Below are 23371 nucleotides of genomic sequence, written 5' to 3'. Positions count from 1 at the left end.
ATACAATCACTATCCTGCATCCCATAAGAACCACATTATTCTAATAAATTAAACCTATAAACACAATGGATTTTGTGTTTTCTCAACTTTTCTAATAATCCAAATAAAGTTGGTGAGATTTAACTTAAAAGTGCAAATCTAAATTACTTATATAATTGTGTATTTTCCATCAGAAAGCCAAGGCTGATCTACTACTGCAAGAAGCTACAATATTCTTAGACTCAGGGAGACTAATGCACATATTATGCATTCTTATTATGAAAGTATTAATACTAAGTGTTTGTTTCTCTCAAACATCTGCAACTGGTGCTAAGTCTGCCCTCTAGGCTGCCTGACATGAGTCCTCCACCAGAGACTTGACGTTGATATCTCCTGAATTCTCACTGGTAACATTGGGGGAATACAGGGAGCCATACTGATAGTCCTTAGCAGAAACCTCATAACCTAGACAAAATAATGGTTTCATGGTGCCTCTACACAAATATTCCAAATGATCTTCATCTCTGTTTATACCACCAAGGTCTGCAAGTCTTGGCCAGGTTGTCCATTTAGTTGTCCTGAGCACTTGCCTGGCTTTTCAGGCAACCAAACAGACACCATTCTTAAGGATACTCAAGTGATATCCAGTGCAAACATGGACATTCTTTCTGCTTTTGCTTGGCTACCCAAGTCACATCTTGACAGTTCACTTGACAGACATATTGAAAGACATATTGTACACTCACCTCGAATATTCTCAAAGGCAGACACATTGAGGGACACGTTATACACTCACCTCAAACCTTCTCTGAGCCAGGTTTTCATCTCCTCACTGAACTCATGACTCCCTCTCCATTCAAAGCCCTCTAGACTCCAGTTACTGCCTTAATTAACAAGTGCTACATGAGTTTATATCTCACTCACCAGATTTTTGAGTTTGGTAACTAGACTTTTATTATAACAATATTTTGTAGCCAAACCTATCCAGAAACAGATGCATGTCAAAAGGCTTGGAGATTATCCAAGCACTCAGATCAATACTTGCCATTAGAGGCAGGTGGATTTCTGAGTTCGAGGCTAGCCTGGTCTACAGAGTGAGTTCCAGGACAGCCAGGGCTACACAGAGAAACCCTGTCTCGAAAAAAGACAAACAAACAAAAAAAACAACAAAAAACCAAAAATATATAAATACTTGCCATTATTCTAACTATAAATGGCATCCAAGACACCCATGTTTTGGTGACCATAGGGAGATTTAGTGTCTACACAGTCATAAAAATAATTACGATGCAAGGAGCATTTTCTTTCACGTTACTGATATTCACTGAGCTCACACTGCAAGTGGGACTCAGGCCACCAATGTCCACTGAGCAATCCCTGTGACTAGAGTCTCTGCAAATACTTTATAAGCACTCTGTCATTTGCTGTAATTGCAGAACTCATGGAGCAGTGGGTCTCACACTCAGCGCTCTTGGCCTCAGAGAGGAAAGAAGAATGTTCAAGAAAAGAAACAAATGTGTTGAGGGTCAGCGCAGCATCTGGCTCCACAAATATTCTAGATGAGTGTAGAAAGTAGCACTCAAAATATTTGGGATGTTTTTCTTCCCTACATTTTTGGGGCAACTGGCATTACATCATCAGAGCTCTTGGCATGTGAGCCCATGTATTTCTGCAAGGGCAAGCTTCTGACTCTATAGCAATGAAGGAAGACCTCCTAGTTTTTAATGTTTCTAGTTACAAGCAATCCTTTCGTGAAGCTTCTAAGCTTCGGGGTCATTTCTGTACCATGGTGTCCCTTCTGTGATGGCAGAATAGATGCCAAACCAAAAAGGGGATGGGGGAGGGCTTTCGAGCCCATCCAAAGCCAGGCTAACTTACTACAGCAGTAAAGTCAGAGACTCCACCTCACACAACTCTCAACTCCATCTTCCCCAACCATTTTATGTTTCTATCCAGAAATAGTAAGAGAGGCCACCCTGTGTGTGATAGATAAGTGACTCAAGGCCTTTGCACACACAAAGACCATCCTATCTTTACCAACCTTTCAAGGAAAGAACAAAGGTTGGGCTTGGCAAAGGAAGAAAAAGTGGAAGTGGGACCCGGAAGGATCAAGGCACAGTCATCACTGGTTGTTCTGGATTTGGAGCGGAACAGCTGAAGTGATACAAAGCCCGTCAAATAAGCTCTCCAGCTGAAAATGTGGCTCACAGATGGGCTTTAATGACAAGCCTGAGCCATCTGGTAACTTCCCATTTTAGCTAATTATTCTTGGTAAGTAAGTGCTAAGCCTTTAAAATCATTGTTCAATTTTGTTTTGCTTTGTTTCTACCACCCTGCCTCTATATTTTGATTTCCTGGGGTAAATCCCTGGCCCTCTTACTTCAGGGGAAGCCTATCATGCCTTCTATTCTTAGCAGAAAAGCCCCTCAGCAAACCTCAAGACTGTTTCCAGGAGCTTTCTGATACTCTCTGTTTTCCACCAACGCACTACCCAAAACAACAGAGCTAATTAAGTGTATTCCCCAGTTATCCAGGCCTGTGGTCTTGGGCAGCTCAAAGCTCAAACTAGCTGTCCTGTCTTACACTAAAATGTCTCACCATTTGCTCTGTGCTAGCTCATTATGTAGGTGCCTTATTTGAATGGAAATGGACGGTGGTTTAGCTGTGCTAGAATAAAATTGAATATCAATAAAGATGTACCAATAATCGTGTGCCATTGTATATCCTTCAGAACATGACCACACTAAAAATAAAATGGTGATTAAGGAAATGTGTTTAGGAACACAAGGGGCAGCAGGAGAGAAAGACCTCAGTCAGATGGTAGCCATGGAGAAGAGCAAAGACATGAATTCAAGAAGAGATGGGGAAGCAGCTCAGACTCAGGTCACATGGCTGGGAGACGAGGGCAGCCTGCAGCCTCACCCACAGGAGCCTCTAACTCAAGAACGCTTCACTCTCTGTTCTCATCCCCAGACCCCAGATCCAGAATCAGCACCTAGAGCCACATGGCTTCCTTAGAGGGTAGGAAGGGGATTGGAGGGCATTGTTTCTAAATGAATTCTCTAGAAGATGTTAAGGCATAGCTAACCTGCCTCAAATCTTATCTCCCCTAAAGGGCTGTGAAACTTTGTACATAGTCACCTCTGTTTCCCCAGCAGTAGAGGTCTCTCTCTCTCTCTCTCTCTCTCTCTCTCTCTCTATATATATATATATATATATATATATATATATATATATATATATATATTCTATATTCTTTGTTTACAATCCAAAAGCTTTCCCCTTTCCAAGTTCCCCCCTCCCCATATGTTCCATAAGTCCTCTTCTCTCCATCCATTCTCCTATCTTTCCCCCTCCCTTTTCTCTGTCTTGGTACTCCCCTACAATGCTGGATCAAGCCTTTCCAGGATTAGGGCCCTCTTCTTCCTTCTTCATGGGAATCATTTGATATGCTAATTGTATCTTCAGTATTCAGAGCTTCAGGGCTAATTAATATCCACTTATCAATGATTGCATTCCATGTGTATTCTTTTGTGATTGTGTTACCTTGCTTAGGATGATATTTTCCAGTTCCATTCATTTCCCTAAAAAAAAAAAATCATGAATTCATTGTTTTTAATTGCTGAATAGTACTCCATTGTGTATCTGGCTATTATAAATAAGGCTGCTATGAACATAGTGGAGCATGTGTCCTTATTGCATGTGGGGGTGGGTGGGAGGGGAATCCTCTGGGTATATGCCCAGGAGAGGTATAGCAGAGTCCTCCGGAAGTGTCATGTCCAGTTTTCTTAGGAACCGCCAGACTGAATTCCATAGTGGTTGTACCATCTTACAATCCCACCAGCAGTGAAGGAGTGTTCCTCTTTCTCCACATCCTTGCCAACACCTGCTGTCTCCTGAGTTTTTAACCTTAGTCATTCTGACTGGTGTGAGGTGAAATCTCAGGGTTGTTTTGATTTGCATTTCCCTAATGGCTAATGATGTTGAGCATTTCTTAAGGTGCTTCTCTGCCATCCGAATTTCTTCAGGTGAAAATTCTTTGTTTAGGTCTGTACCCCATTTTTTAATAGGGTTATTTCGTTCCCTGGGGTCTAACTTCAATCCCCATCAAAATCCCAACTCAGTTTATCACAGAGTTAGAAAAAACAATTCTCAAATTTATCTGGAATAACAAAAAACCCAGGATAGCTAAAACTATTCTCTACAGTAAAAGAATTTCTGGGGGAATTAGTATCCCAGACCTCAAGCAATACAACAGAGAAATAGTGTTAAAAACTGCATGGTATTGGCACAGGGACAGGCAAGTGGACCAATGGAATATAATTGAAGACCCAGAAATGAATCCACACACCTATGGTCACTTGATCTCCGACAAAGGAGCTGAAAACATCCAGTGGAAAAAAGATAGCCTTTTCAACAAATGGTGCTGGTTCAACTGGAGGTCAGCATGCAGGAGAATGCGAATTGATCCATTCTTATCTCCTTGTACTAAGCTCAACTCCAAGTGGATCAAGGACCTCCACATAAAACCAGTCACACTGAAACTAATAGAAAAGAAACTGGGGAAAACCCTTGAGGACATAGGCACAGGGGAAAAGTTCCTGAACAGAACACCAATAGCTTATGCTCTAAAATCAAGAATTGACAAATGGGATCTCATAAAATTACAAAGTTTCTGTAAGGCAAAGGACACCGTCAAAAGGACAAAATGACAACCAACAAATTGGGAAAAGATCTTCACCAATCCTACATCCTATAGATGGCTAATATCTAATATATACAAAGTAGAGGTCTTCTTCTTCTTCTTCTTCTTCTTCTTCTTCTTCTTCTTCTTCTTCTTCTTCTTCTTCTTCTTCTTCTTCTTCTTCTTCTTCATGTCAGGACCCTCTTTCAAAAACAGAGGAAAAGCATATGACTGTGTTTGGAATTGCTAGTTTTAAAATGATTACAGATTTAACCATTTATGAAACAAAGGTTTCTTTCCAGGGAAAACCAATCCCCTGGACTGGGGATATAGCTCAGTGATAGAAATGCTGTTTAGCTTGCCCAAGGCTCTAGATTTGATTCCCTACACAAGACACAAACAAGGGAGAGGGGAAAGGAAACAGAGATACCCAAGAATGAATGAGAACAGAGCTCCCATAGTTCATGTAACAAAATCTCAAATGAGCAACAGTACTGGTGAGATGAGAGGCAGGAAGAGACTCCTTTTCCCAGTCACTGTTACATTGTTCCTTCTAAGGGTATTGGAGAGGCTTCTTTGCCCAATCACTGTTACTTTGTTTTTTCTAAGGATCTTGGAGAGGCTCCTTTGCCCAGTAACTGTTACTTTGTTCCTTTTAGGTGTATTGGGTCTGTTAAAACCATTGGTTTTCCGATGTCCTCTGAAGAATTATCAGGCTGTGGCTACTGGCAGAGAGCAACTGCAAGGTCTATCTCTGCTTGGCTGTACCCAACTAGTGACTGGCCACAGCTGCCTTTTATAGTTAGGCCTGACCTTCATGAATATCTTCTTGCTTAGCCTAAAAATGACACCTATAACAAAATAAAAACAACAATGAAGAAAACAAATGAACAAACAAACAAACGAAAACAAAAACCCAAAACTTCCTCTTGGTCACCTTTCCCTATGGTCCTTCCAACTTCCTTCTTGGTCTTTAAACTCTGAGTCTTGAACTCTTGACCTCAGCTGGTTATCCCCAGTTTCACCTACTGGTCAAATCATCAGAGATAACTGGATAGGCCTCTGTCTACTTTTCCCTGGCCTCTTCTGCAGAACTCAGCTCTCTCCACTCCTGGCTGAAAAGATCTTACTCTTTATAGACATGGAGCTGGGTTGTGAGAGTCTTGGGAGTCTACAGATTCGTCCTCTCTAGATACACTCTAGATTTAAAGACAGTTGTCTGGCTGTCATCTCCAAGTTTCTAGCCCAGTTGTCAAGAGTTCAATACAGACTCCGAATTCCTGTGGCCACAATCTCCAACCTCCTTAATATAAATAGATGCCAAAGGCAAAACCGAGAGAAATGCAAATGAGCAAAGTGTACTGACTTATTTAAGATCATTTGTCACATTCATGACAGTGTTTGTCTTTGCACAAAGCCAGCATTCTGGTGGAAAGGAGGCATCAGAACACTGTACTATCAATACCATATTTTTGGTGATAGGTGTTGAATCGGGTTTTAAGGGCTGGACTAGGAATTTAATCATCATAAATAAGACCATTTCTATGGGAAAATGACTTGACAGTTTCTAATATCTGACTTCCAAAAGACACTTTGGAACATAGCTGGTTTGTAGGTCGAGCATGGGCAGTATTATACTCTATGACCAGAAGTTTCCCTGGGATGTGCATGGTGAAACTTAAGGAGGGTGATTATCTTGGACTAGAAAAATTAATATTTCTAGTTTCTCTGATTTTGTAACTCACTTCCTTAGCCCTTTAGCACAAATACAATAGATCAGAGGAGCCGAAGATGAGCTGTAAACTGGAGGCTGTGGTGAGTTAAATCACTGGCTTTGTTCTGCAGATGTTGAACACAAAATCTGAAAGGTGGAGTTAATTCTGACTTAGACGGACCTAATGAGCATCTGTTTTGATTTTTCCAACCATTGATCTGATTTTCTTTTAACTTGATACTGGTCGGTTTGCACAAGTCCGTGTGATAATTGCAAATAGCCAAAGGTGGAATCCTTCCACAACCCCCACCAGACAGTTTTCCTCTGAACATGTCAAGATTCTTCAAAGACATTCAACAACTTTATATAATACAGAATTCATGATACACAAATGTACTTAGCATCTTTCTTCTAGAAATCTATATACACATATAACTAAATAAAACTTAAGTTGGATATTGCTTTTCTGTAAAAAGGAAGACTCTTCTTTAAGAAGAATGTAAAGAATTATGGAAATTCCATGCTATGGGCTTAATTATGTCATTTCAAAACTTGTATGTTGAAGGCCTAATTCTCAGTGTCTCTGAGTGGGACATTGAGAGATAGGATCTTTAAAGAGGCAATTAACTGAAAATGAGGTCATTAAGAGAGCCAGCTTCAGTGCGACTGCTGTCCTTGCAAGAAGAACAAGTTTGGACACAGACACAGTATGAGAGAGAAGACCACACAGACACAGGGAAAACAGCCACCTGCATGCAGATGAGAGGCACAGCGGAAACCATCCTCAATGGCTCCTTCATCCTCAACTCCCAGCCTCCTACATCATGAGGATCTAAATTTCCACAGACCTGCCTAGCTGCAGCAGTTTAAGATGCCTACACCAAAGTAATACTCTCTCCAATCTAAATGTAGCTGGAGATGTAAAGTTTTCATTGCATTATCTAATACATCAAATGTTTTACATTGCATTGCAAGTTTACAACTTTTCTTTTTCCCTCTTATTTTAAATTAAAGAAACTTAAACAGTGTATGTGGTGGCTTGAATAAAACTGGCCCCATAGACTCATGTGTTTGAAGGTTTGGCCTACAGGAAGTGGCAGTATTAGGAGATGTGGCCTTGTTGGAGTAGGTGTGGTCTTGGCAGAAGTGTGTCACTGTGGGAGTGGGCTTTGAGGTCTGCTAGGTCCAAGCTCCACCCAGTGTGGCTCGAAGTCAGGCTCCTGCTGCTTTCAGATCAAGATGGAGAACACTCGGCTCCTTCTCCAGCACCGTGCCTGCTTGCACGCTGCCTTGCTTCTTGACTAAACCTCTGAACCACAAGCCAGCCCCAATGCTGTGGTCATGGTGTCTCTTCACAGCAATAAAACCCTAACTAAGACGATATTTTGATCATGTTTTCCCATCTCCCACCTCTTTCCAGGTCCTCTCCACCTCCCTACCCAACTCCATGTTCTCTCCCTTCCTCCTCTATACACTTTTAAACAACAACCAAATGAGATACTGAAAATAAAAACAAATAAATGTAAAACCAATAACATGCAGAGAGAGAGAGAGAGAGAGAGAGAGAGAGAGAGAGAGACCACCAGCACAGAGAAATAAGAGTAAAGAACCACAATCTTTAGTCTGAAGAGGAAATGTTACAGGGGAGGATGCATTCACAAAGACTTTATGCACCTGAAATGAGAAATGTATTCTGGTTGCTTCGGGAAAGAGGAGCATGGACTTGCAGGTAGGGAAATTTCAGCACAATACGCAGAAGAACTTTTGCTGCCTGATTCTTTCGAAAAGCAAAGAGTGTGCTTACTAGCTCAGGAAACCCAGCTGGGAGTATACAGGCAAAGCCTGAACTTATACGGGGGTTCAGTTCAACCAGGCCTCCTCTGGGAGAAAAGATTCTCTTCTCAACTCAAAGCTCCACAGCTGGGGATGAACCTCTTTTAGAGAAGAGAGCAGCACTTTGACCCTCCTCCTTCAGGGATCTGGGAGAAAATCCTTAAATTTTCTGTGGGGGTGGGGGGTGGGGTAGAGGGTTGGGAGGGGGAGTGGTAACACTATGATTTGGGAATTGGGGTTTTTAAGGAAGGGAAAGCAAGAGAAGGAACTCAAAACATCACAACCCAAAGGGGAGAAAATATAGTTCTAGATACGTGGGTCTATGCAACTAAAATGAGAACAAGGGAGGTTTGATCACCAGGGTGCTCTCAGGGCTGCCTCAGCATCAGTGGTTTATCCAGCTCAATGGTTTATCCAGCTCTGGGAGAAAGTTGAGGCACACCCATTGCAAAATGAAACTTGCAGCTGAATTCATCAGAGACAGGCAGGATGGGGTGTAACCCTGGAAGCCCAGCTTCCGGCATTTGCGAAGGTCCTGCCTAGGGTGTGGCCCATTCACCCTAGTTTGCTGGATGTTTTCCCAATTTCAGCTCTGAAAGCCCCATATTTTGAGAACCACCTCAGACTTGAATAAACTGGGTCATCTTGTCCCCATAGTCAGAGATCTTGTAGAGGACTCCTGAATCCTGTGGACTAGTACATGTACCTGCCCCTCAGTATTGCTAGAGCTCTGCTCAATGAACATGAAGTACCTGGAATAGTCACTTCATGAATGAGTGGTTCTTGTTATCTGTGAGCTATTATTCCACCAGTACTAGGACCTTAAATAACTTGTCAGTTCTAGTGCATACTTAAATGTAACTCCTTAGGACAACCTTTCTTATCATGTCCTTACTAGCCATACCAAAAAAAAGTCTATGCTCTGGAGGTACAGCTTAAGCTTAAGGTCTCTGCATGGCAAATGCAAGGCTGGTTCAAGCCTTTGAACTATAAAAGAAAAGAATGTTCTCAGTCATCTAAACCATGCGCATCAGTCAGTGTGTAAACAGCACAAGCATTGCTCATGTCACTGATTGGAGAACTATACTCTTTAGAAATCTAAAAAGTGCTTACTCTGCTTAAAACAGTCCTGAGTAGGTTACCAGGAGATGGGGAGAAAGGACCAGAGACAAACGGGTAATGAAGCCATGAATGAGCACCGTGATATGGCAGTGGTAGACGTCTGTAGAAAAGACCCCAGGTCAGACTAGCTCGTCTGTAGTGTCAGGTAGCACTGAGCATGAAGGCTCCTCTACAACCCACCAAGTGTTCTAATGACACGTGAGTGAAAAGATTGAGTAGACAAGACCCCCACCCATGTCGCTAGGATCATGAAGACTACCTCATCTGTTCCAAAGTGATACTACCAGAACCACTGGAATCTGTCTCTTTTTCTACCTTACTTGAAATGGCCAGGTGATCTGAGCATCCCTCCATGGGAAAAAGATGGGCTACATCTAATGGTTCCAAGCAAACGTTAGATCAATTTCTAGCATAAGGTAGAGAGGCCAAGCCTACAAGGGATGGGATCCTCTGAGGCACATTGTGGGGAATTGCTTCCTGACTGCCCAGCAGCTAATGTCAAATGGGAGAGGCAGCAGTGCTGTGACCTCAAGCATCCCACCCCTCACCAGTCTGTCCAGACACAGGAAGGTGACATGCTACTGGGCTTTAAAGCATTGTCTGCTCCTTGGGATTATCCAGAGGTGAGAGTTCACACAGATTGCTCTTTCATGGAATAGTTTGGTGTAGTCACCCAAGAGACTGGCTAGGACAAAGTAAAGCTTTAGTCAGCTGGAGCCTGACTAACGGCAACTGCTAATTAACATTTTTCCTTTTCATTTAGCTTTGATGAGAACTAAGTGAATCACAAGAAAGTCATTTGAGATCAGGGAGTTCTCTTGTTAACCACCCAGTTCCACAACATCAGCAGGTATAATGAGTAGCGTTCTCTGGCGTGTCTGAGATTGTATTTATGATCAAATATAGAATCTGAACACACAGGTGGCTCATGGTCCTTGGGCATGAAGTTGTGTGAGGTGTCTAGAATAATTTCTCTCAAAATGTTTCCAGTTAGCATTCAATTAAAAAGCATTCTAAACTTGGGGTTAGATATGGGGGTGCTTGCCACAGAGTCTGTGCACCTTTCTCTCTCCAGGGTGCCAGGATTTAAATAGCAAATCTTCTGTCCCCTGGGCAGAAGCCCCTCTGTCACAGTGATTTCAAAACAATTTTAGCAATCAAATCCTGTTGTCAGACTATCTTATACAGCACCCCGCTAGAAGAAAAGGTGACCAGCATCCCAATTCTGTCAAAATGGTGAGGGTTTTCAAAAGGAAAGGTGGGAGAGCCTGGTGTGGTGCTTCATACCTGCACTCACAGCACTCAGAAAGCTGAGAACCATGAGCTCTGGAGCGGCATGAGGCATGAGCTGTACAGCGAGGGTTGTATCAGAAAGAAAAAGAAAAGAAAAAAGAAAGGAAGTAAGGAAGAGAGAAAGAGGAAAGAAAAAGAAAGAGAGAGAAAGAAAGAGAAAGAAAGAAAGAAAGTTGATGTTAAACTAGGGGAAATATGATGTGAAGCTAGCATGGCTTATTGTCAAATTACAATATATGTAAATCTTCTGTTTTGCTAGTATAATATATATGTTTATAAATATAAATCCATAATTCTTATTTATTATTAATCAATGAAAACCAGGCCATTTCTACTGCAGAAGAAAGGAATGAGTGTTCTTGAGAGTGGCGGCTCCTCCCAGGTAAATCTCAGAGTCCAGTTAGTGTTGGACATGTGGAAACACTCTTCTAGGTGGAAACTGCTTACAGCTATTTCAACAGATTGTATAATAAACCCGTGACTCTTTCTATCAGCCTCACCCTTTCTAAGAAGGAAAGCAGGACCTGTTCATCTTAATGTCAAATCCCAGACACAGTCAGACCCATTTGTGGTGACAATGCAAAGTAAGATGAGAAGCATCCAAAACTCATGAAGGGTAAAAATAAGTCTCTACCATACTGCATATACATATGTGAGTCGTATTCTACATGCTATAGGTCACATAACACTATACAGATAATATGACTAAACACAAGCACACACATGTAAACAATGGCACACCAATGACTAGCTTCCTAAAGTTCTACCCTACAATCAGTCACCAAAGTGCCTGGTTTTCTGGTCACTCACAGAGGCTCTGGCTTGTATGGTGTTTCCTATTCAATTCTTCCCTGAGTCTCTCAACACAGACCTGGATTTTACATAAGCAGCTCAAAAATATGCTATTTACAAAGTTCTGGCAAAAGTGGTTCTGTCCTTCACAGTTAGATTCTGTAGACCAAGCTGACCCAGATCTCATTCTATGGCCTAAGTTGGGCTTGAGCCCAGCAATCCTACTGCCTCAGCTTCCAAATGCTCCATCTGAGAATACTGGGAGTACCTGCATGAGCCACCATGCCCAGCTTGTATACTATTCTTAACAATAACACACACACACACACACACACACACACACACACACACACACACTTCAAAGCCTAGAAAGGTGACTCAGTGATTAACCTGTTCTTCCAGAGGATCCAAGTTCAGTTCCCAGCACCCACATCCATAGCTCAAAATTTCCTATAACTCCAACTCCAGAAGGTATGATGACTTCTTCTGGTCTCCTAGGATACCTGCACATACATAGCAGAGAGAGAGAGAGAGAGAGAGAGAGAGAGAGAGAGAGAGAGAGAGAGAGAGAGAGAAATTTAAAGCCAACATGCTTTAAGATGACACAACTGTGAATATTCAGACTGGGTTCTAGAATGTAGGAAAAAAACAGCAGTAAGAGATACTTCCTAATGAACTTTTTCATTTACCAGGCTCTACATACCAACACATTAATATTCACAGCCATTTGTGCCTGTTTCCCTGTAACTGAGGTGCTAAACTAAGTGATCTGCTAAAGGTCATAAAGCTACTAAGTGCCAACACCAGGCCTGAGCTCAGCAAGCTGGATTCAAACTCTGTTTGCAGCCATCAACCATAGCATTACCCTTTGCCTGCTGTGGAAACTCCACTACAGTTATTAAACCAGGAAGCATTTTAGTAAGAAGGAACATAGCTAAGTCAAGGCTCTGCAGTGTGTAAATGACAGAAGGTTAGGAGCCCACACCTGTCCCTGTCCCCAACGACTCTGCCTAGCTCACCTGTGCAGATATCAACAATAGATTACTACACTAGCTTTGCTTCTAGGAAGGAAAGATGTTCCTAATTCATGGTGTCTCGTTTTTGTTATGTTTCAAACCCAGGACAAATGATGAAGGTGCCTATTTATCAAAGTGGATCTGGCTGCCAAGTTCTCCCAGTGTCCCTCAGTCTCCGCCTGTTACAGGGCCCTCCTGGCTGGCATGCCCTGCCCCCTATCTTGAACTCTTCAGCCTAGAAGGCTCGGCTGCCCTTCCCTATAAAATCCAACCATTTGAACCTTTGGGGCTCCTGGGTGCTGCACTTTGTCTCTCTCTCCCTCCCCTTTCCACTCCCCTTCCCCTTTCCCCACATGGCACAGATCAGTCCTGGGATGTCCACTCTGGACTCTCCCAGATGTCCCTGTCCCTGCCTCTGACCATGCTCTTCTATAATAAACTTTCTCCTCCCCCAACAGGAGCAGTCATATTCCTTTCTTTTTCTTTCTATTTCTTTTTTTCCGTTCAGTTTTATGATCTTTTGTTCTAGAAAACAGAGGATTACAAACTCCATGGCCTCAATGGAGAGTTTCAGAGCCAGGAAACCAGGTCCTGATTCCATGAGAAAGAATAAAGGGCTCTTTCCTTGTACAGATTATCTGAGCTATAAAGGATCTGTTTACAATTACACAAATATTGCCTGTTTTGTTCCAGCAGGCCTCTAAAACATCACAAGCAAGCCACAAAAACCCAGAGGGTGGCCCCTTCCAGCCCCCAGCGTGAAACAACTCGTTGGCTTCGAGACTGCCTAGGCTACTTAGCCTTTCATCAATAGCATGAGAGACAGAGACAGAGAGACAGAGAGACAGAGAGACAAAGAGAGAGAGAGAGAGAGAGAGAGAGAGAGAGAGAGAGAGAGAGATGATTAGATGATTAGTTCCATGTTCCCCTGGGTCACCTGTCACCTGTCACCTGTACCCAGGGGGCTGACTATTGGGAAATCACAGGAGCTTCCACACATGAACACCATTCCAACATTTAATTAAGCAGACACTTTGGTTTCCTGCATTTTCTGAAGGAGCATCACAGATAAGCTAATTTCCTGTGCAACTTCTTTCACATGAGTTTTCAGTCCACATGGAGTATACAGTATTTGCAAAACAAAAGAGAAACGATGGTTGAGTATGCAAAAATACTACATGAGTACCCAAAGCTTTATCTTGTGATTTCTATAATGGTCCCATACAATTATGAGTAAACCATGCTAGAAATATAACTAAATAGCCGGCTGTAGTTATTTTTAGTGCTGATTCCTAGAGGAAAGCACATTGGACTAGAGAAGTTGAGAAGGGAGATACAAATGCTGCATAATGTTGAGGAGAACTTCTGGGCATTTTGAGGACAAAGGCTGAGTGGAGAGAGCTTTGGTTCTATGTCTACTGTTACTTTGAAATGTGAGCTCAGGCGTCCCTTCCTACAAACAGGAAGGTCACTTATTGCCTCTCATGCTTCCTGCCAGTCTTCACAGTGAGGTCATATACTAGCCTGGGGAGGCTCAGTCCAGCCTCCCATAGACTCATCTTGAGGTGCTACTGGAGGCTAGCAGGGTCACACAGCTGGTCCTTCTCTCAGAATCCTGTTCCAGGGCAAGAAGTTACAGCCCTAAATGGAGAGGTTGGATGATGGCCTAACACTGCCTGCATGACCACTAGCTGTGTTGGACCACACCCACAGCCTTGTCCCTGAGGTCATATCCACAGATGGTGACCAAGAATATTCCATCTTCTGCTTTGCAGGGTAGGAAAATGGGTAATAGGGAATTTGGGCCCAATGATAGTCAACTCTCCTCACCAGTGGAAAGTGTGAGAACAAGACACTAAACAGATTTCCCAAAGATGGGAGAGTTGAAACAAAGCATGACTTCCTGCTGAGAACCAGTGCTCTCTTTCAGATGCTTGGTGTGACAGCCCTTCTGTCAAATGTGGGTTCCTGCTCACTGTGACAGGGAATAGTCTTTCGAGTATCTCTCACAGCTAATCACAGCCCCAATCCCTCTTTCTCTTATCTCCAACCTGTTTGACTTCATTCCTCGCCTGACACTGCAGTGTGGTGGTTAAGGTCACAGACTCTGATTCAGATCATCTGCATGTACATCTGCTGGGTATCCTGGGCAAGCACTTACTTTCCTTGACTCTGACCACCACACCTACTTTAAACCACGAAGATCGGTCTTACCGCTTCCAACATGTACGCACCATTGCAGATATTATCTATGTCCATGAAGAAACTGCCCTGACTCCTCGCTGTTGTGTCCGGAGACTCCGTCAGTATGTCCAGCTCAGAGACAGTGGCCAGTCAACGTTAATTCACTGAGTTAGCTGACAACAGCCAGCTACAGAAGGACAGGCAGTGGCCAGCTCACATGAACCCTGCTCTGGCAGCCTCTGGACTCAGTTAAGCTATCCTGGAGGTTGTCTCAGAGTCTGACACTGCCTCTGATCTGAAGGGAGATGAGTAGCTTGGGTATTAATTTCAAATGTTGAAGGGCACCCTTGCTCGGGGATGCTTCACAATCAGGCCACCATCTGCCACAACAATAAAACGCTTGGCGGTAGATCTGCTGTGGTTGTCAATATGGATGGCCTGGTACTCAGCACACTTCCTACTTTATAGAGCTGATTTGAGAGCGTAGAAACCTTCTGGGAACTCTGCCCTGCATAGCTGCCCTTTGCAGCGAGAACAGCTGTGCAGGGTTTACTGCTCAGAGGCTGAGAAGAGGGAGTTAAAGAGTCCCCACAGGCAGGCTGTCTCAGAGCCCCTCCAGAACTACAGTTCTAGCACTTCCCAGTTTTGTCTTCCAAGTTTTACTTTGCCCATCATTGTCAAGTTTTTAAAGCATCACCATGTCCCTTTTTCAGACAACACACCAGCCATATAGCCCACCTAGTCACTACATGCCTGACTGGAAAGAACATGGCTCCTCTTTGTCCCTTCATTCTAACTCACCCTCTATGAGCTCTGTAGACATTTACTTAAACTCCTTTGGAGTCCCCATTTCTCTTGGGTTACGTGTGTTGATAACTCCCTACTGTAAAGGCATTTGATGACTGCCCTCATTCTCAGTGTGACCTTGGTTCTTAACTCCCTGAGACCTCACTAGCCTGAGCAGCTTCAGGTTGAGCCACAGTAGGTGTCCCTGGGGCAGCAACCATTCTGTGGCTTTCTTAATGACTCTGAGCTTGGGATTCTCTGTGCAGCTCTTGTGACTCTGCCTGCTAAGACTCAAAGCACAGCCATCACATTTCCAAGGCCACCTCCAGAGCTCTCAACAGAGGTCCTCTGAAGGGTGAGACTGCATAGGTCAAAGATGCTAGGAAGAACCTTGCTCTGTTGCCCTCCTCCACAATGCCCTACATTCCCTGTGTATGTGTGACAATCTGGAGTAGCCTGATATCCATCACATTCCCAGCAGCTTGGGTAATTCCCAAATCCCTTCTGTCCCCCTAAGGCTGTGGGACTTAGGAACAGGAAGAGACTCATTTTTTCTCTCCTCTGTGGTGTGACACACCGGCAGGCAGATTGACACAGAGAGAAGCCAGCAGGGTGCAAGACAGGCAATCATTATGTAGCAATAGATAGCTAAGGGGGAAATGGTTACATAAACAGGAAGCCAGAGGATACATTGTCTCTATCATAGGTCAGAATCTGGACTAATGCCTGACAGATATCATTTCGTGCATTTTCCCCAGAGTTACAGGTCAGTTCCAGAATTGGGTAAGATGCTGAAGACTGTAGGGATCATTCTGTATTTCTTTTGGTCTATAAGAATGAGAAACCATCCTAAATATTGGAAGTCTGTTAGAGGCAGAAAACTAACACAGTAAAAGGAGTAAATTTCCCTAGCGGCAACAAAATGTGGTGTAAGTTTGACAGCTGGAGATGAGGCCAGGTCCTTGGGAAGTCTTCAGGGGGCTTTGTCTCAGGAAATAAACCATAGTGAGTTCACTTGTCCTTTTCACTGTCTTTCTCCTCTTGTCCCTCAATTCTCAAATTTAAATATCAGGATGCCACCTCAAAATAATGTCAAATAAAATCTAGAATTTAAGTTGATACCTGTGGTCCTAACACTTTGAAAGCGAAGAAAGAAGGTTGCCGTGAGTTGAGGGGAAGACCCTGGGCTACACAACGAATTCTAGGACAATTCTAGGACATCGTAGGCTATGGGGTGATACTTTGAGAGAGAGAGCTTAAATGTTCTTAGTAAGGCATGACGACTGCAGGAGTTTCCTTTAAGATTTTAGCTTCAGACTTAAGTAGCAACAATCCTAAGAAATGTTTCTCTTTTCTTACATATGCGTCTCTATGACAAGCAAACACACAGTGAAAAGCGTTCAATTTGCCAACATGAACAACTCTGTAAATATTACCTCAGCCTTTATGATTTCATTGATCTCATATCAGGTGTGTAGGTCTGCCTTAAAAAGCTAAGTCAACAAGCTCTGGATTCATCATGTCCGGCCTGTGGCGGGTACCAAATACAAAGCAATACCAAATGCCATGTCTTCAAGTGGGAACTTTTGTATAGGGAAATATGTAACATTTCAATCGCATTTTGTCCCACCAACCTATGGCTTTCTATTTATTCAAGCAGACCCCAGATGATGCTGCAATAGAAAAACTATCAGGGAAAAAATGGATATTTAAAAGTATATTGATTATAAAAATAACTTATCTAGCTTAAAACACAAGGGAAATAAAAGCAAAAGTCCATTTTTCTAAATTAGTTTATTCTTTTTTATTTGTTCTGCTCACAGCATAGCCCAGTTGGCCTTGAAGTCTAGGCAGTGTTCCTTCCTCCATACATATCCCCTATGTTAGAACCACAGGCAGGAGTCACAAGCTCAGTTAAAATACAAAAATCCTCATACTGTAAATTGAAACAAAAAAGGCAACATGGTAGGGGAGTCATTTTCATCTGAGAGGATGCGGGTTAATACTTGTGAAGACCCCTTGGGGATCTATGAGAAGACCTTCAGTGTTTTAATCAATGAGTACAGTTGCTACTGAAGTGCTAGGTTTGTATTCAACCTCTTACCTCATTTAATGGTTTTGATTCTTACACAAACTACCATTGTTATTCTAACTTGGCTGCTGAAAAAAATACATAGCTCAACAACTTACCAAAGCTTAGTTAATGGTAGAACCAACTCTCATTTTTAGATGCATGTGTATTTCCAATACTATATATCGACTGTATGTGGTACCAAGCTATAGAAGGACATTTCATCCACTGGCATATCATGCACTGGGCATTTCTCCCCCTCCCTTTTCTCCATTAATCTCCTTTGTCCCTCGACAATTTACTTCTAGTCATAGAAGCATAAGTGTTTTTATTTATCTACATAAAACTCTAGAAGAGCAAACAAGAAGTGTATAGTATTTATCTTTCTGAGACAATGGTCTCCAGCTAAGTCCATTTTCCTGAAAATGACATAACTTGACTGTTTTATGATTGGGTAGAATTTCACTGTGCATGTGTGCATGTGTGCCTGTGTGTATGTGTGCCACACTGTCTTTATCCATTCCCTGCTGTTGGACACTAGGTTGGTAGCGTAACTCCACTATTGTGAACAATGTTGCAATACACATAGCTGCACAGGGATCTCTGACATGCCAACTGGAGGCCTTTGGCTGAATACCCCAGAGGAAAACTGGGATGTATGGTCAAAGAGCTCTCAGCTTTTAGAAAGTTCCACATTGGATCCCACAGTGGCTAGTTCCCTTCATCAGTGAGGATTCCCTTCCCCTCAAACTCACTGTGACTAGAATGGCATGAAATCTCAGCATAATTTGTTCTAAGTCTGTATTTCTCTGAGGAGTAACAAGGTTGAAGTTCATCGGACACCTGTACTTGTTTTTTGGTAATTATGTTTGCATTTAATCAGCCCATTTACTGTTGGGGTCATTTGTGGATTCTCTTGTGCATTTTAGGCAGTTGTTCTCTGTTAGATGTGTAGCTAGTGATGAGTCTTCCCACCCTATGGCCATCTCTTCACTAGCTGTGTCTTGGCTGTGCAGAAGCTTTATAACTCTGAGGACCCATTTGCCAATTGCACATGTTATTTACTGAGCGACTGGGGTCTCATTCTGGAAGTGCTGGCTTTGAGGGGCCACCTTGCTCTTTCCTCTGGTTTACAGTGGTGTCAGGTCTTGCAGAGGGCCGGCCCCTGTTCTTTACTCTGGCTTAAGGTGTCAGGTCTTACAGAGGGGCTGCTCTGCTCCTCCTACTGTTTCATGGTCTCAGGTCTTACATTAAGGTATTGATCCATTTGGAGTTGATTTTTGTACAGGGTAAGAAGCCCATGTCTAGTTTCACTGTTCTGCATGTGCATGTCATGTTTCCCAGGACCATAGCTGTGTGAATTCACAGCTGGGTCCTCATTGAGTCTGTTAATCTACATTTCTATTTTGTTGTTGAAATGAAACTGGCTTTTAAATGAGACTTAAAGGTCTGTTTTAACACCCCCTGGGTCTCCCTACTCAAGCGAGGCCTGAAGGCTATAAACCAATCCAGGGAATAAGACGCTGCATGTTATCTTTAGTTATACTCTAAGCAAATGAAGACAATTTTGAGGTGACTTTTAGATGGTTTTTTTTTTTTTGAAAATGTAGAATAAGGGGAAATCTTACCACACTGGCATCATTATTTGATAAAAATCTATATGGAAAGAAACTTGGCAAGACAGTACACTGTTTCTCGATTGTTGAAACAACAGGTGTTGCGGAGTGGGCCTGTCATCCACCGTTTGAGAGGCTGTGGTGGGAGGGTTGTAAATTAAAGGCAAGCCCGAGCTACACAATAAGACTTTTTCTGGAAAAGATAAAATATAATCTTAACAATATAATAATGAAGAAGAATAAGTCATAATTCTTCTTCACTGTGATTATCTGGATGTACCATTCACTGGGGAGCATCTTCTGGTGTCTCCGGACCCATATAAACTTTAGAGATATTCTTCTCTATCCTCAATACAATTGACCAACACATACCAAAACCTTCTCAAGAGCCATTTGTTGACTAATGGAAGAATGATCCCCCAGAAGAGGCCAAAGGCACAGACAGAAGGTGTTCACTGCTGAATTCTGCACAAGAATTAAACATCAGAGACAAGAGCAGTACAACAGAAGCAGTTAAGTGAAGAACAAGATGCTAATGCGTTGGGCAATTTTCTCATTCTAAAGCAGCAGTCATGCATGGAGACTGTGGGGTCTTTGCCCATTGCTGGGGGGGGAAGAGTAGCACAAAATATATAAGATTATTCCCATGTTAAAATGCTCACACAGGAAAAAGTCTGGAAATTAATATACTAAAAATGTATGGGTAGGTGGTTAGGGTTTCATAGATCATGTAATGAAGTTACAAAGTTGTCTCAAGTCATATCCAAGAAAAGAATCTGTACCACCCTTAGCATGAATTAGAAACCAAGAGGGAAAAAAAACAGCCGAAGTTATCAAAACTTCTGCCCTGACCGTTGGGAAGTTCAGAGCGGTGACATTTCTTTCAGTGGTAACTATTGTCTCCACTTCAGCCTCCATCAGTACTCAGTGCTGGACTCTTATTCTTCTCTAATGGTTTGCAGAATTAATTATAATCATGTCTTCTATAATAAGCTCTTTGAATCCTTTTGGGAAGCAGAAGATTTAAAAACAATAACAATAAATATTATAAGATGGTAACTAAGCCATATATAAGGCTCTGATATTAGCTGAGGAATCAAGCAGATGCCATTAGAATGACTAATGGAGTGACATTGGGGCTAACCTACACTTCCAACCCTGGTCAGCCCCTTCCTGCCCTCAAAAGGACGGGTGTCCTTCCAACAGGCCCCACTACATCACTTTCCTGTGATGCTCTTTTTATTTTTAAATCTCTAACAACACTGTCTCCCTTAGCTCAGGATGTGCTGCAGTATTAGTGACCAGTTCATCACCACAACACGACACCCCCATCCCCTTCCATGAACCACACCCTCATCCCCTACCAGTTCTTTTTCTCTCAGGATGTGACTTGGGCGTTAATCCTCCTTGCTCCATTTTAATGCTTTGTATTTTTAGATGTTGTATCGCTTAAAGCCAGAGACAGATCACACAGCTCTTCACTCCATAAGTGACTCCTCCACTCATAAAACCAAGTTGCTAGCTTTAACCGTGAACTCAGCCAGTACGATAGTCTATGTGAATCTGCACAGCTGATTTTCTCTGAAGGTTTACTGACATGCCTTCTTCTGTTGGGCTCCTTAAAAGAAACATTGGCTAAATAAAACCACCTTCAAGCAGAGGAAGAGACAACTTTAGGTAGAATATTGAAAGCCCCCATGTCAGAATTGACTGCGAACCTACAGGACTTTCCCAGCCTAGCCTTCCACCCTCCCGGTCAGCCTGCTCCTGTTGGTATGAACCAATACTGGCCAGAGAGTGGAAGAGTCAATAGAGTTTTTAAGGCAGCTTCATATCAAGAAGGAATTGGCACAGTAAGACCCAAACAATATTTCTATGGTCTGACTCTTCCCTAGTGTGTAATTTAAAGATCTTTCAGGGGCTTGAAAGATTAAATATTATTTTTACTGAGCAAAGGAAATAACTTACTTGACACCTGGCAATTAAGTCTTTGCAAACTCAATGGTTGGCCTGTTTTTATTTAATCTATACCAAACAGAGAGACAAAGAGCCTGAAAAGAGTTTGGAGAATATACTCCGCAATGTTAAGTACAGTCATAAGGAAACCTAATCTTCTAAGTAGCAAGAAACATTCTCCAAACTGCCTTCCTTAAGGGGGCTGAGTGGAAGGGAAGCTCCTCTGCCTGCCTTGTATTTCAGGGATTGCATCTCTGATAATGTTAAGCAAATCAACTTAAGAGACATTTCAAAGAAACCAACGCTACCAAAAGGAAGTGTTCAGAGAATGCCTCTCATGTCCTTGTGTCTAGGTGGCTGACTAACAAGGGAAACACCATTTGAAATGTCCCCACAAAGAAAGCACTTGTGAGAGGTCATTAGTTGTGCATACCCATGGGTGATTTAAGCCATGTTGAGAAATCATGGAGCAGGCAGCTCTCAGTGCCTGTGTTGTACTGTAGTGACCGACAACTATCAAGTCAAGAGATTCAGCTCAAGGACGACTTTAAGCCATATCAACTTCCCTTTCTTTCTTATTTATGTCAAGAAACATTGGTAGAAGATGAAATGGTTCGGAAGTAGGGCCCCAACCTTGTGCTTAGCAGTATGCTATCTACTTGCCCTCGTCCATCCTTCTGTCTGCTGCCCACCCAGCTGTGCAGCTCACTCTACAGGACATACAACAGTGCCAGAAGCAATGTGTGGCCCTGGTGAATCACTCCTCCTGCCTCTCCGAGTACTCCTCTTCAGTGTGACTTTTCCATCACTCCCATCAGGAGCTGGTTTATTTCCCACTGAATCAGGACTGACCTTGGTTCGAGCTCTGACTTTTAAAGTGTCATGAAGCGATACTGCACAGCCTCTGGTGTAGCCTCAAGAGACCCAGCAGCTTCTCTCTCTTGCTCTTGCTGCTTGGAGTCTGCCATGCCAAGATGCCTGGGCAAGTGGTGTTGAAGATGAGAAGCTATATGGCAGAAAACCAAGATCCCCCAGCCAACAGCTTCAGCCAAGTACTTGACAAGCACACAGGGCTAAATAAGACCAGCCCATTCCCTGGCCCCAGTGCCAGCTGACCTCAAATACAGAAGTGAGCTCAGCCCATAATGTGGAGGCAGCACTCGGTTCTCAAAGGTGAAGCATACAAGCTGTCTTGACCCACAGACTTCTGAACATACAAAAAAAGTGGGTTTGCAACTTTTAAGCTAGGGGTGACTTGTCAATTAAGAAGAGAGAAGGAATTCACTATTAAATGTTAGAGTTCATATAAAGAAAGAGATAAAAGAAAAGCACCATCAGGGATTCACAGACCTTAGTAAGGGACTTAAACACAAGAGACTGTGTACAAAACAGAGTGATAGCATTTTATTATAATATTTATTAGTTCTTCAAATACTATACAGTGTATTCCTTAGACATGGTCTCAATATGTAACCCTTGCTGGCCTAAAACTCAGCGATCTGCCTGCCTCTGCTTCTCAAATGTTGGGGCTAAAGGTTCGAAACATGATTTCTAGCTTTATGAGATGCATTTCGATCATACAAACTCCCCACTCCTCCCGCTAACTCCTCCAGAATCTACTCCCTCATTCTCACTCCCTTCCAGCTTTCTGGCCTTTTTTTTTCTCCTAAAATAACCCACTGAATCCATGTACTTCTGAGTGTGAGGCCATCTACAGGAGCCCACTTGACTTACTAGAAGCTACCCCCCCCCTTAGAGAAAAGTGACTCTTCTTTTCAGAGAAGCCACCAACTGTCAACAGCTTCCGATCAGGGTAGAAGCTTTGTGCGTCCTTCACTGGGATGTTGACAGCTTGACCCTGTGCAGGAACACCAATCCCTGCAAGCTTATGAATGCAGGCCTGTCATGGAAAGAATGCATTGCCTCATTCTGGTCCTTCCCGACCTCTGGCTCTTAACAATCTTTCTGCCTCTCTTCAAAGATGAGTCTTCCCCTGATTCTTGGGGAAGATGGGGTAACTCAGCTGCCCCTCTTGTGAGTGAGCATTGTAATGATATGTATTCTCTTCAGTTTGACCAGCTGTAAGTTTATTCACTAACCCCCTGCAGAACAGAACTCTGATAAGGACTGAGAGCAGCTAATGTATGAGTAGACAATAGGAATTTGGAGGAAAGTTCTATACTGTGCAAAAACACAGTAGCAGGTTCTGTGAGCTCCCAGTCATGGGTTCTTGCTCGATGCCATTTTATAAGTGAAATATTTCAAGGAGTTATCTCAAGTTATTGCCGGCATAGCAGCAGCCATTCTCTCCCCATGGCACAAGCT

The sequence above is a fragment of the Apodemus sylvaticus genome, chromosome 2 (assembly GCF_947179515.1).
Source record: "Apodemus sylvaticus chromosome 2, mApoSyl1.1, whole genome shotgun sequence".
NCBI classification, from domain to species: domain Eukaryota; kingdom Metazoa; phylum Chordata; class Mammalia; order Rodentia; family Muridae; genus Apodemus; species Apodemus sylvaticus.
The sequence above is the reverse complement of the archived record's forward strand: the minus strand, read 5'-3'. Positions refer to the sequence as shown.